This window comes from Corvus brachyrhynchos, unplaced genomic scaffold (assembly GCF_000691975.1).
Source record: "Corvus brachyrhynchos isolate BGI_N302 unplaced genomic scaffold, ASM69197v1 scaffold94, whole genome shotgun sequence".
Classification (NCBI taxonomy): domain Eukaryota; kingdom Metazoa; phylum Chordata; class Aves; order Passeriformes; family Corvidae; genus Corvus; species Corvus brachyrhynchos.
Genome location: NW_008238330.1, coordinates 4,577,067 through 4,587,684, shown reverse-complemented (window position 1 = coordinate 4,587,684; position 10,618 = coordinate 4,577,067). Strand labels below are relative to the sequence as shown.

Sequence of the window (10,618 nt, the reverse complement as noted above, 5' to 3'; positions counted from 1 at the left end):
AGCAGGACGTCATCTAAGACCTGTATTCAACTAGCATGGCATCACAGTTAGTCACATCAGTTTAACACACAATTTCAATTTCAGGATCTTGTCCGTGTCCTGGATATTTCTATATTGTCCAAAACAGCAAAAGTTTCACAAAGCCATGGCTGAATCATTTATTACTTACTGCTAGAGAAACAGCCAGAGTATCTGAAATAGTTTAGACAGAATATTTTTTAGATATATTCCAGAAGAAAACAGTAGTTTCTCCTCTCCATATTTCCAGAGACACAGTATTGTATCTTACATATTCTTGGTGGTTTTTTTTTGGTTCTGTCTTTTCCTGTGTGTTAAAAGGGGAATGCTCATTTACAGCACAGTTTCAAGTGTGAATTATAATTTATAAGCATTTTGTAAAAGGAGCCTCTTCAATTTTATCTGTTCCCCTCCCCTCTTATTTGTGCTGTGTCAGTAAGGATGTGTCTTGAGCAGTATTTGCCATAGCATTTCATTAACACCACAACATGGACCAGCAGGTTCTTTCCTCACTAAATGACCATAACATGTCCATATATTTAAAATTCCATGATGCTCAGCTCTTGAGTAGAAACTCAGAGAGAAAATAGCAGCAGCTTGACTGAGGGGCTTTTTCCTATTTGGATTTATTACATGACAACATTGAAAAATGGAGGGCTTTATTGAACAAAACTGGCATTTACTGCACATACAATCTATGTATTTCTTTGGAGGATGCAATCTGAGACCTGTAAACCAGCTGTCATTGCCATTTTACTGAGGTCCATTATTATGGTTGTTCTGAAACAAGCCAGGTTTGATGTAATAAAACTGGGTCCTGCTCTGCACAGGCACACAATGTCCTGTTCTGTTTTAGTATTTCACACAGAAAACTCAGAGAGCTACCTCAGTCCCCACAAGGAATGCACGAACTTGCTAATTTTTATAAAGGAAAATAACCCCAGTAGATGAGGACTCTCTAAGTGGTGAACGGTTATTTGTAATAATTCTAGTAGAGACAATATACAATTTGTGTGAGCAATAGTTCAGCCTTGGGTAGTGAAGGCATTCAGAACTCAGCAGAGAGCTGAAAGGTCTCTCAGCATGGCAATCTGCAATTTAGAGATATTCAGACTACATTTAAATGAGCTGGCCCAAATACTAGAAGCAGTTTAGCTGCAGAGAAACAGAATTCAGTTCAGGGTATTTATTCCACCTTTTGGAAGTAAAAAATTATAATTTAGCTGAGAAAGACCCTGACAGAATCAGTTTTTAATTGCCTGTATTCATAAGCTCTGAATCTGAGATATAAACAAAGGGAATGGAAAATTCTCACTTTTAATTACATTCTTGAGAGACAATTTGCTTGACAGGAATGTTAATTACAGAATGCTGAGGACAGCTTGGTAGGGAAGGCACACATCACCAGTGGATTTCTGTTGGTGATTAACATAAACCAGCACGATCTTAAAAGTAGGTGTCCCAACATGCATGCTAATAAAGTTAATGAAAATGGGGGTGATAGGCATGTCTGCTGTGTGTGAAAAAAATGCCCTCATTCTCATTTCCTAGAGACTTCCATTTGGGATGCTTGTGCTGGGATCTCATGCAGCCAGTAGTAGGGCATCATTAGATTATTGACTTTTTTTCCTAAAAATTTTACCGACTATGACATACAGTAATTAGTTTGGACTTCATTATGATGAGAAAAAGACTTAATCACTTGCCTGGAAGATGGTGGTTGCCTAGGGACCAACAATCATAACCTGATTATGTTCAATATGTGATGTATGTGCTTTAAAAAGGCTATCTGGTCAAAGCTGAGGGAAATAATGAACATAAGCAAGAGGGAGGAGAGAAAGGAAGAACTCAGTGGGTGGAAGTGGATGTTAAAGGATAGGTATCTCAAAGAACAAGGTTCCACACTTCATGCTTGTATCGTATGAGGATGTGACAATTCCTTTCAATCAGAAAAAAAAACTCCAAGTAAAATCAAAACCTTACATCAAGGGATGATAATTGGAACTAGTGCTATTTAACATCTTAATGACATAAATTAATGGATCATCATCTTCAGAAAATTTGCAGATGATACAAGCTGAGTGGTGCAGTTGACACACCTGAAGGACAGGATGCCATCCAGAGGCACCTGAACTAGCTCAAGAACTGTGCCCTTAGGAATCTCATGAGGTTTAACAAGACCAAGTGCAAGGTGCTGCACCTGGGTTGGGACAGCCCCCAGTACCAACACAGTCTGGGGGATGAGCAGATCGAGAGCAGCCCTGCCCAGAAGGACTTGGGGGTGCTGGTGGATGAGAGGCTGGACAGGAGCCAGCACTGTGCACTCACAGCCCAGAGAGCCAAATGTGTCCACCCAAAGTAGCGCAGCCAGCAGGGCCAGGGAGGGGATTCTGCCCCTCTGCTCCGCTCTGGTGAGACCCCACCTGCAGTGCTGCATCCAGCTCTGGGGTCCCCAGCACAGGAAGGACATGGACCAGAGGAACGCCACTAGCATGATGAGTGGGATGGAACACCTCTCCTGCAAGGAAAGGCTGAGGGAAATGGGTTTGTTCAGCTTGGAAAAGAGAAGGTTTGGGGTGACCTAATTGTGGCCTTCCAGTGCCTGAAGGGAGCCCACAAGAAAGATGGAGAGAGACTTTTTACAAGGGCATGTAGTGATGGGACAAGGGGGGATGGATTCAAACTGATAGACATGATGAGTGGGATGGAACACCTCTCCTGCAAGGAAAGGCTGAGGGAAATGGGTTTGTTCAGCTTGGAAAAGAGAAGGTTTGGGGTGACCTAATTGTGGCCTTCCAGTGCCTGAAGGGAGCCCACAAGAAAGATGGAGAGAGACTTTTTACAAGGGCATGTAGTGATGGGACAAGGGGGAATGGATTCAAACTGATAGATAGTAGGTTTTGATTAAGTATTAGAATGAAATTCTTTACTGTGAGGGTGCTGAGGCACTGAGACAGGTTGGCAGAGAAGTTGTGGGTGGCCCACCTCTGGAAGTATTTAGGGCCAGGTTGGATGGGGCTCTGAGTAACCTGGTCTAGTGCAAGAAGTCCCTGCCAGGGACAGGAGGCATGCTGGACCTAGATGATCTTTAAGACCCTTCCAACCCAGGCCATTCTATGATTCCCTAAGTCTGTGCTTATTTGGTTCTCTAAGAACTCCTGGGCGTAAACTGAAGAGATTACCTTCCTACAGCATTCCACAGATCTTTAAGCACTAGAGAAGTTACAGAAGACTGGAAGATTCCTTAGGTCCTTCCAGGAAAACTGAAAATTGGTTAAAAAATCGTATGATTAGCTATTGGATAATAAGCCTGATATCACTTTTCATAAAAGCAGTGGAAGAAATATTGTAGAAATCTGTAAGTAGCAAATAAATGAAAAAAATTATTAAGTAAACACATGAACTCTTCAAATAAATTAACAGCTAAAAATCTTTCCTTAAATAAATTTCAAATTTCAGATTTCAAGTACAAGTTTCATCAAGCTATATAACTGTATTTTGGAAAGGTGCCTGTGTCTTCATGGCAAGTTGAATTAATTAAGTTAGAATCCAGAATATCAATAAAGCATGTGTTTAGTGGAAGCAAGTCAGGGATCATAAGCTTAGAAGCTGAGAAGGTACCTAAGAAGGTACAAAGAGCTCTTTAACCAAGCCAAGAAAGGCATAGCAAAAATTGGTGTCTGTCAGCAAAAGCCAAACACATTATGGAAATAACTGCAATTTTTGAAGGTGTAGCAGACTAATTGTTGGAAGAAGCAACCCAGGGAAGTACTTTGTGTTACATTGTGGTTCCTGTTCCAATTTGCACAGTTCTGTTATGCTTCAGTACAAGCCTTAGAGTTTTGTGACACTATTTAGCTAGGTTCCCTCTCACTCCCTCTGAAACCTATATTTAAACTGATGGCTACCCTAATAGAAGGGAGTGGAATTATCTTTGCAACTCACCACAAGTGCTTAGTCATTTTGCTAAATGGTCCCGTCATTATTAAATGATGAGTACCCTGTAATCACCTGATGTTCTGTTGCAGTTCCGGAAGCATGTTCAGCTTTTCCATCAAGCATTTGAATGTGAGCAATATAACCTTGCTTTCAGTATTATTTTTGGCACCTCTTTCATGTTACTGGAACATCAGTGCCTGTCTCTGGCTAGCTCATTACCAACCTTTGTTGCTTGCTTGGCTGGAGTTGAAGAAAATGTGTGCAAATCTTCTATAATTCCATGTGCCATGCATGAGGTAAGGTGCCTCAACTGTTTATGAAAATATGATGGAAAGACACCTGCAGAGGAGTGCTTGAAGCAATACAGCCCCTCCACCCTTGCAGAAAAGCTCTGCAAACACACTCCTTGGGACAGGCAAGTTCAACTGATGCCAAAGGGCAAGGGCCCACTGGCTTCGCTTTTAAGGTGCCCTTCTGAGGACACCTCCAGATTGCTCCCTCTGGCCCCATCCAGGACCAAAAACAGTCAGTGCCATCTGCCTACTGGAGCTGGAATTGCTTTTTTTCACTGCCAAATAATCGGTTTGAGGCAAGACAAGTCACTTGAACTAATCTCCTCTAAATAAGAATGTTCACCTAGCAAATTTACTATTATTTAATAAAAAACCACAACTGACTGAACTCCCAAGAATATTGCCATTATTTTTTGTTATTATGGGTACAGAAAGTTAGAAAAAAAAGGAAATTGTTAAAATGGACAAAAAAAAGCTACATGGAGAGCCCAATTAATCTGGGTTAACACAGCAATACCATAGTTGAGACTTAAACCTAAGCCATTCTCTGTAGTGACAAAGGAAAAACAGAAACATTATCTTTTTTCATTCCACGGAATGAAAACAGACAGTGATGCTTTACCTCGGCTCATTAAGTTAAAACACCATGTTATAATAGGATGCTGAGCTGGAATCTCAGCCAGCTCTTGCCTGACAAATTAGGAGCAATCTTTGGATATTTATAGAGACGAATACCTTTACTACTGCGCCATCTGATCGCAAAAAGTCATTCTCAGTATTGTAACGAGGCTTATTCAAAGTTTGTTGCAACCTGGGTGAAGCTCTCCCAAAGGGCAATCCAGCAGCTGGGGTGTCCTTGTGCTCCCATGATCTAGCCTTTCCTGGGAAGCATATTTTCTGAGGTCTGCAGCCCCATGGACAATTAAGCATTTTTACTCTAGGACCATGTGATAATTCAGTAAAACAAGATTTCTTTCTACTACGTGGAGTGATAGTCTGGGGATGAGGAAAAGAGACACAAAAGATGTTGTAAAACATCTTTAAGGAAAACATCTCCCTGCATCTCATGTGGCATAGGCCTCCAGTAACTGTTTAATACATTAAAAAAGAAAACTCATCAATCATTTTAAACACTGGTGCTGGACCAGCAGTAAATCATCTTTGCAAATCCAATCTTACTATGGCAATTGTGCTGGTGTTAAGAGAGCTGGTACTAAATAATAAACTCAGAGTCAGGCAGGCTCCTTTTGGAAGCTATGCTCTCATGGAAATCTTGAGCAAATTGTCACTGATTTTTTTCTTTTTGAGCACATGCTTGTTCCAAAAACAAGAACTGTAGGTTGAAGGCTAATTTTGTGGACGAGGGGGTGAATGTGAGAATACTGATACATGTGGTGAAACTATATTGCTCTTGGCATACTGAGGACAGTTTTGGTAGCAGATTAGACATACTTCATAGTAGAGAAAAAAGTATGAAAAAAACTTTCTGATCTACAGCATGTGGACATTCTAAATAATACTTAAAAGGATGGTGATTTAGCCAAAACATTTTAACTGGAGGGTTTCCAGTATTTTGTTTCAGATCTTCAAAGAACTTAATCACTAAAATCTTGAGCCAGATAAGGAGAATGTGCATGTTACCATCCCTCCAAGCCTGCTCTCCAACCTGGCTTTAGGTTTTAGAGATTAAGCCAGTCATCAACATGAAAGATACATCTTACTTGCTTGACTATGCGTGTTAGTCACTGAAGAAACTCTAACTTAAAGTTCAGCAAACAGGGAAAAAGCAGCAGTCTCCTTTTCTTGTTTCAAGAGTAAACATCTGGACAAGAAGGCTGGCATATGATTATGGTACAAAAGGCCCAGAGGCTGTGATAAATCAGTTTATTTTTATGATTGCAAGAGAGAGGGGAGTGTGCTTCCATTCCATCGTCTATCCCCTCTCAAATAAATGTGAATAGTTAAGGAACAATTGTAGAAAGAGTTTGTGTCACTCCTGTTGAAACACCTGCTTTTCCTCTGTATGTTAGAAAATGAACACTGCAAACATAAAAACGATTGTGTTGTTGAAGGACAAGGCCATAAGCGAAGGAGGTGATTCTTTTGTCCTCCTGAAGGAAGGCACTTAGTGCCAGCAAAAAGACCGGGAAGGCCTTTTGTGTATATCTCACTGCAGATCTCAGGGCATTCATTCCACTCACTTTTTCCTGCCAAAGTTTCAATTATTCTACTCTTCTTAGGGGGACTGGCAGCCTGGTAGTCACTCTATTGGCAACGCCTTTGTTGCACACAGCCTTTGGTGAAGGTCCCTCTGAAATGAGTGCAGCCCTAGGGCAGCTGGTTAAGCATTTGCATTGTTTGGGAGCAAGATTATTCCTTGTCTCCCCAAAAAGTAGACTGCCACTTAATTCTTGACTGCAAAGGTTATGAGTAGAAACCCTAAAACCAGGTTGTTCCCATTTTACTTAAATTATTTCTTCAGCCAATGCCCTTTTGAACACATGGTCAGTGATTGTTTGGAGTGAGCTGTGCACTCAGGCAGCTCTTACAGAGCTCACACTTTAATTTGGGAAATAAGTACGATTTCCCTGTCCAGCAGAATTACCTGGCACCACCTAAATGTAAAAAATAACTTGTCCCTTTATAATCAAAGTAAAACAATTACAGATGACCGTGATTTTATCGTATGGATTTCAGATTTTCTGGCTCATTGCTAGACCAGTAGGCTTTACAGTACAGGTCCAAGGTACTTCCAGTATATACAAATGAGAGACCTCAGTTCAAACTTCTCATGCACCTATCAGGACTCTAAAACTGAATTACTGTCATGGCTGAAAGCTGGTGTGTTATTCATCATCCAGTGAGATATAATTGTAAATAGCAATTATTAACTGAAGCAAACACAAGAAATATTCATGAGGTTTAGGATATATTTTACCCAAACAACAACATCAGTAGTCACTGTCTGCGTACTGCAAATACCAAAGACAGATACAACAGAGAAGGAAATTCAGATCTTAATTACTGAGATATGATGATCCAAATGGCAATAATTACTCCCCAAAACAAACTTCCAGAAGTCTGCTGCAAGAATGGAAAGTCAGCTTGTCACCATTGCCTGCTAGGAAGCCACTTGTTTTCTCACTGCAGCACCTGTTCAGTTTGCTGTTCTGCAAATCATTGAATTTAGAACAATCAATCAGTGCAATTTTGTCTTCACAAGCACTCTGTGTTTCCCTCATATGGATATTAGTACGTCAGAGAACAGATTTTTCAAGAGATAAAAGGAAAACAGCAGCCATCATCTGTTACAGGAAACAGACTAATATGATACTCATTATATACACACACTTCCTACTTTATTTGCCTGACAATAATTTTCATGAGCTAAGATAAATCAATACACTGAATTTCTTTTGCTCTTCTTAGTCTCTGTGCTGTAGCAGTGCATCAGAGGTAAATCTCTTGCTTCCTGGTGCTTTGAGCATCACAGTAGAATGCTGAGTCTTGAGAAGTTTGCCCCTCCTGATAGAAAGACATGCCTAATTATCTATCCAAGGAGTGGAGTATGTTTGCAGAGGTCACACTGCTCAGGCAACTTACACAACAGTTTTGCTGCTCTGCTTAAAAAGGATTTTAGTATTTAAACTGTAAACCAGATTTCCTCTATAAATAGAAGATAAAAGAGCCAACAAAACTGTATCTATAATGTAGATGCATAGTTCATAAAAAGACACATATTTGGCAGTAAACCAGGAGTATGCTTTATGCATTTCCTGTCTTGAGTCAGAAAAACTGAACTCCAGGGATCTCTATCTATGCAGTATGTTGAAAAGTGCAGAAATAAAATGTTCCTCCTGATTAGAAGTTAAGAAAATCAGGAGTTTTATTCTATCAAAGAACTGATTAAAAATAACTATTTCATATCCTATTTAGGTAAAATTTATCCCCAAGACTGACAATGCAGAACATAACTTGGAAGGGAAGGATGCTTACAAAGCTGCATGTGGTGCCTCCACAGCTCAGGCCAAATGGGCTGCATGTTTTTTTGGTCAGTCAGAAAGCTGCTGCTGCTGCTGTGGCCTTGGTACCCCTGCAGGTTTGTGCAAAGACAGATGGCACTGAGCTATTTTGAGCCATTTCAAAAACTCTGGATCTCAAATCCCAAACTAGCAGACTGCTTTATTTTCCACTACATCATTCCAGTTGACACTACAAATGCAATGCACAACTCTCTTCAAATCCTGCCAGGAGAGTCTCCAGCACTGTCTGTCTCCATCCTATTGAACATATGCTGTCTCTGTAACACGTTTCTCAGGACAGAGACTGGCTGATTGTATGGATATTTCAAGAAGCCTTTAAAATTCCCCTAAACAGCCTGATTAAAAGGCTTTGCATGTGGAAAATAGAGCTGCAACCATGGAGGTTCGGATTAGACTGTTGCATGGGCCATGCCCCAGTTGTACTGCAAGGAAAAGGAGAAATAAAAGCAGTAGATGAATGTGTAAAACTGTGAAACAGTCTCTATTTTTATGTCAAATGCTGATCAGGGTGTGAACCACTGCAAAAAAGCACTGATACAAAGTCTCAGAGCCCTGCTGAAGAGCAACATTTCCCAAGACTCAAAACCAGGCTGGTGATCAGCTGTCCTATGGCAACACAGGGCTTTATGTAAATACAAGAAGATTTTGGTATGAATATTTCACCAAAAGAAAAAGACACATAGCAGATGACGAAAAAATTAAACTATTGCCCAAAAGCAGAAACAGTGGAAGAGGTAATGAAATGACAAACAGTGAAGTACAAATATTCCAGCCCCTTCCCGACTGTCCAAGTAAAATTCATAGAACAGAAATGCTTCTTACTGGTAAAATACAATGAGAAGATAGAGCACTATCTACTTCATTTGGAGTGCCTACAATCTCTTGACAAAGATAGAAATGCCACAGCTCCATGTCATGAAGAGATGTATTTCATGCTGATTTTTTCTTTCTTGGATTAATTTTTTTTCTTGGCACCATTTAATGTATTTGTCGGCAACACAAACAGTGGGATTGAGTGCACCCTCAGCAAGTTCGCCAACAAAACCAAGCTGTGTGGTGTAGTTGACCTGCTGGGGGGAAAGGATGCTATCCAAAGGGATTTTGATAGGCTGGAGACATGGGCCAATGGTGGGTCACATCAAAGGCCACGTGCCCAGCAGATTGAGGGATGTGATTTTTCTCCTCTGCTCCACTCTTGTAAACACCCCATCTGTCCAGCTCTGGGCCCCCCAACTTAAGAAGTACCTGGGCCAGGGGAGGGCCATGAAGATGCTCAAAGGGCTGGAGCACCTCTCCTATGAAGACAGGTTGAGAGAACTCGGGTTGAGAAGAGCCTAGAGAAGAAAAGGCTCCAGGGAGACCTCAAAACAGCCTTCCAGTACCTAAAGGGAGCTACAAGAGAGCTGGAGAGAGACTTTTCACAAGGGGCTGTAGTGACAGAAGAAGGGGAAATGGCTTCAAACTGAAAGAGGATAGGTTTAGACTGGATATCAGGAAGAAATCCTTTACAATGAGGGTGGTGAGACACTGGAACAGGTTGCAAGGAAGTTGTGGGTGTTCCACTTCTGAAAGTTTTCAGTTCCACATTGTATGCGGTTTTGAGCAGCCTGGTCTAGTGGAAGGTGTCCTTGCTCATGGCAGGGGGCATGGAACTAGGGGATCTTTAAGGTATCTTCTAACTCAGGCCATTCTATGATTTTATTAATGCCCTTTCAATTTTAAAACAATGCACTGAGGGTAAACAGGGGTAAAGGATTATTGTGAGATACCAATGAGAAGAAAATTAGATAATTAAAATAAGATTTTCTTTTAAAAAATGAATATATAAGACAGTATTCCCTTCCCCAAGGAATGAATTTATTCTTTTCTGTCAAAAGGGTAATACTGAACAAGCTGGAAAAACATTCGATCCAAATTGGAGACCCAACTAGAAAATTAGATATTTAATTAATACATACAGAAATGCATGAACTGTAAAATCTCTGGAATGGAAGAATATTCAGGTAAGATTTCACTGGAAAATGAGAAACGGCATTTGAATTGATAAAGTAGATGCAGTGTTAACATACTGAAGAAGGCACACCTTCTAGGAGGAAATAAATTTCTTTCTACAATCTGCTTAGTATCATTATACTTGAAATTATTTCTAGCTTATATATTGATATAAAAAAGTATAAAAATAACCATATAAACCCCAGCCCCTTTAAGATTAATGATTAAGACTCTTTAAAACTTTAAGATTAATGTACGTTTTAGTCACAAAATACACATATTAAATTATTAGGGCAGAGAAATGAAATCCTTGCTGTTTTCAGGTGCTAAATC

General features: G+C 40.3%; 1 protein-coding gene and 1 long non-coding RNA gene across 2 annotated transcripts in view; one reads left to right on the top strand and one right to left on the bottom strand.

The window, feature by feature from the left end:
* The window catches only part of CNTNAP2 (contactin associated protein-like 2), a 1,035,043-nt gene that overhangs the window by 35,442 nt on the left and 988,983 nt on the right, over positions 1 to 10,618 (bottom strand). The gene's annotated exons all lie outside the window — the stretch shown is intronic.
* On the top strand, positions 3,009 to 9,989 carry LOC108446835. Its single transcript, XR_001862149.1, has 3 exons — positions 3,009 to 3,042; positions 4,373 to 4,376; positions 9,900 to 9,989. It is a non-coding gene; the product is annotated as an uncharacterized LOC108446835 (long non-coding RNA).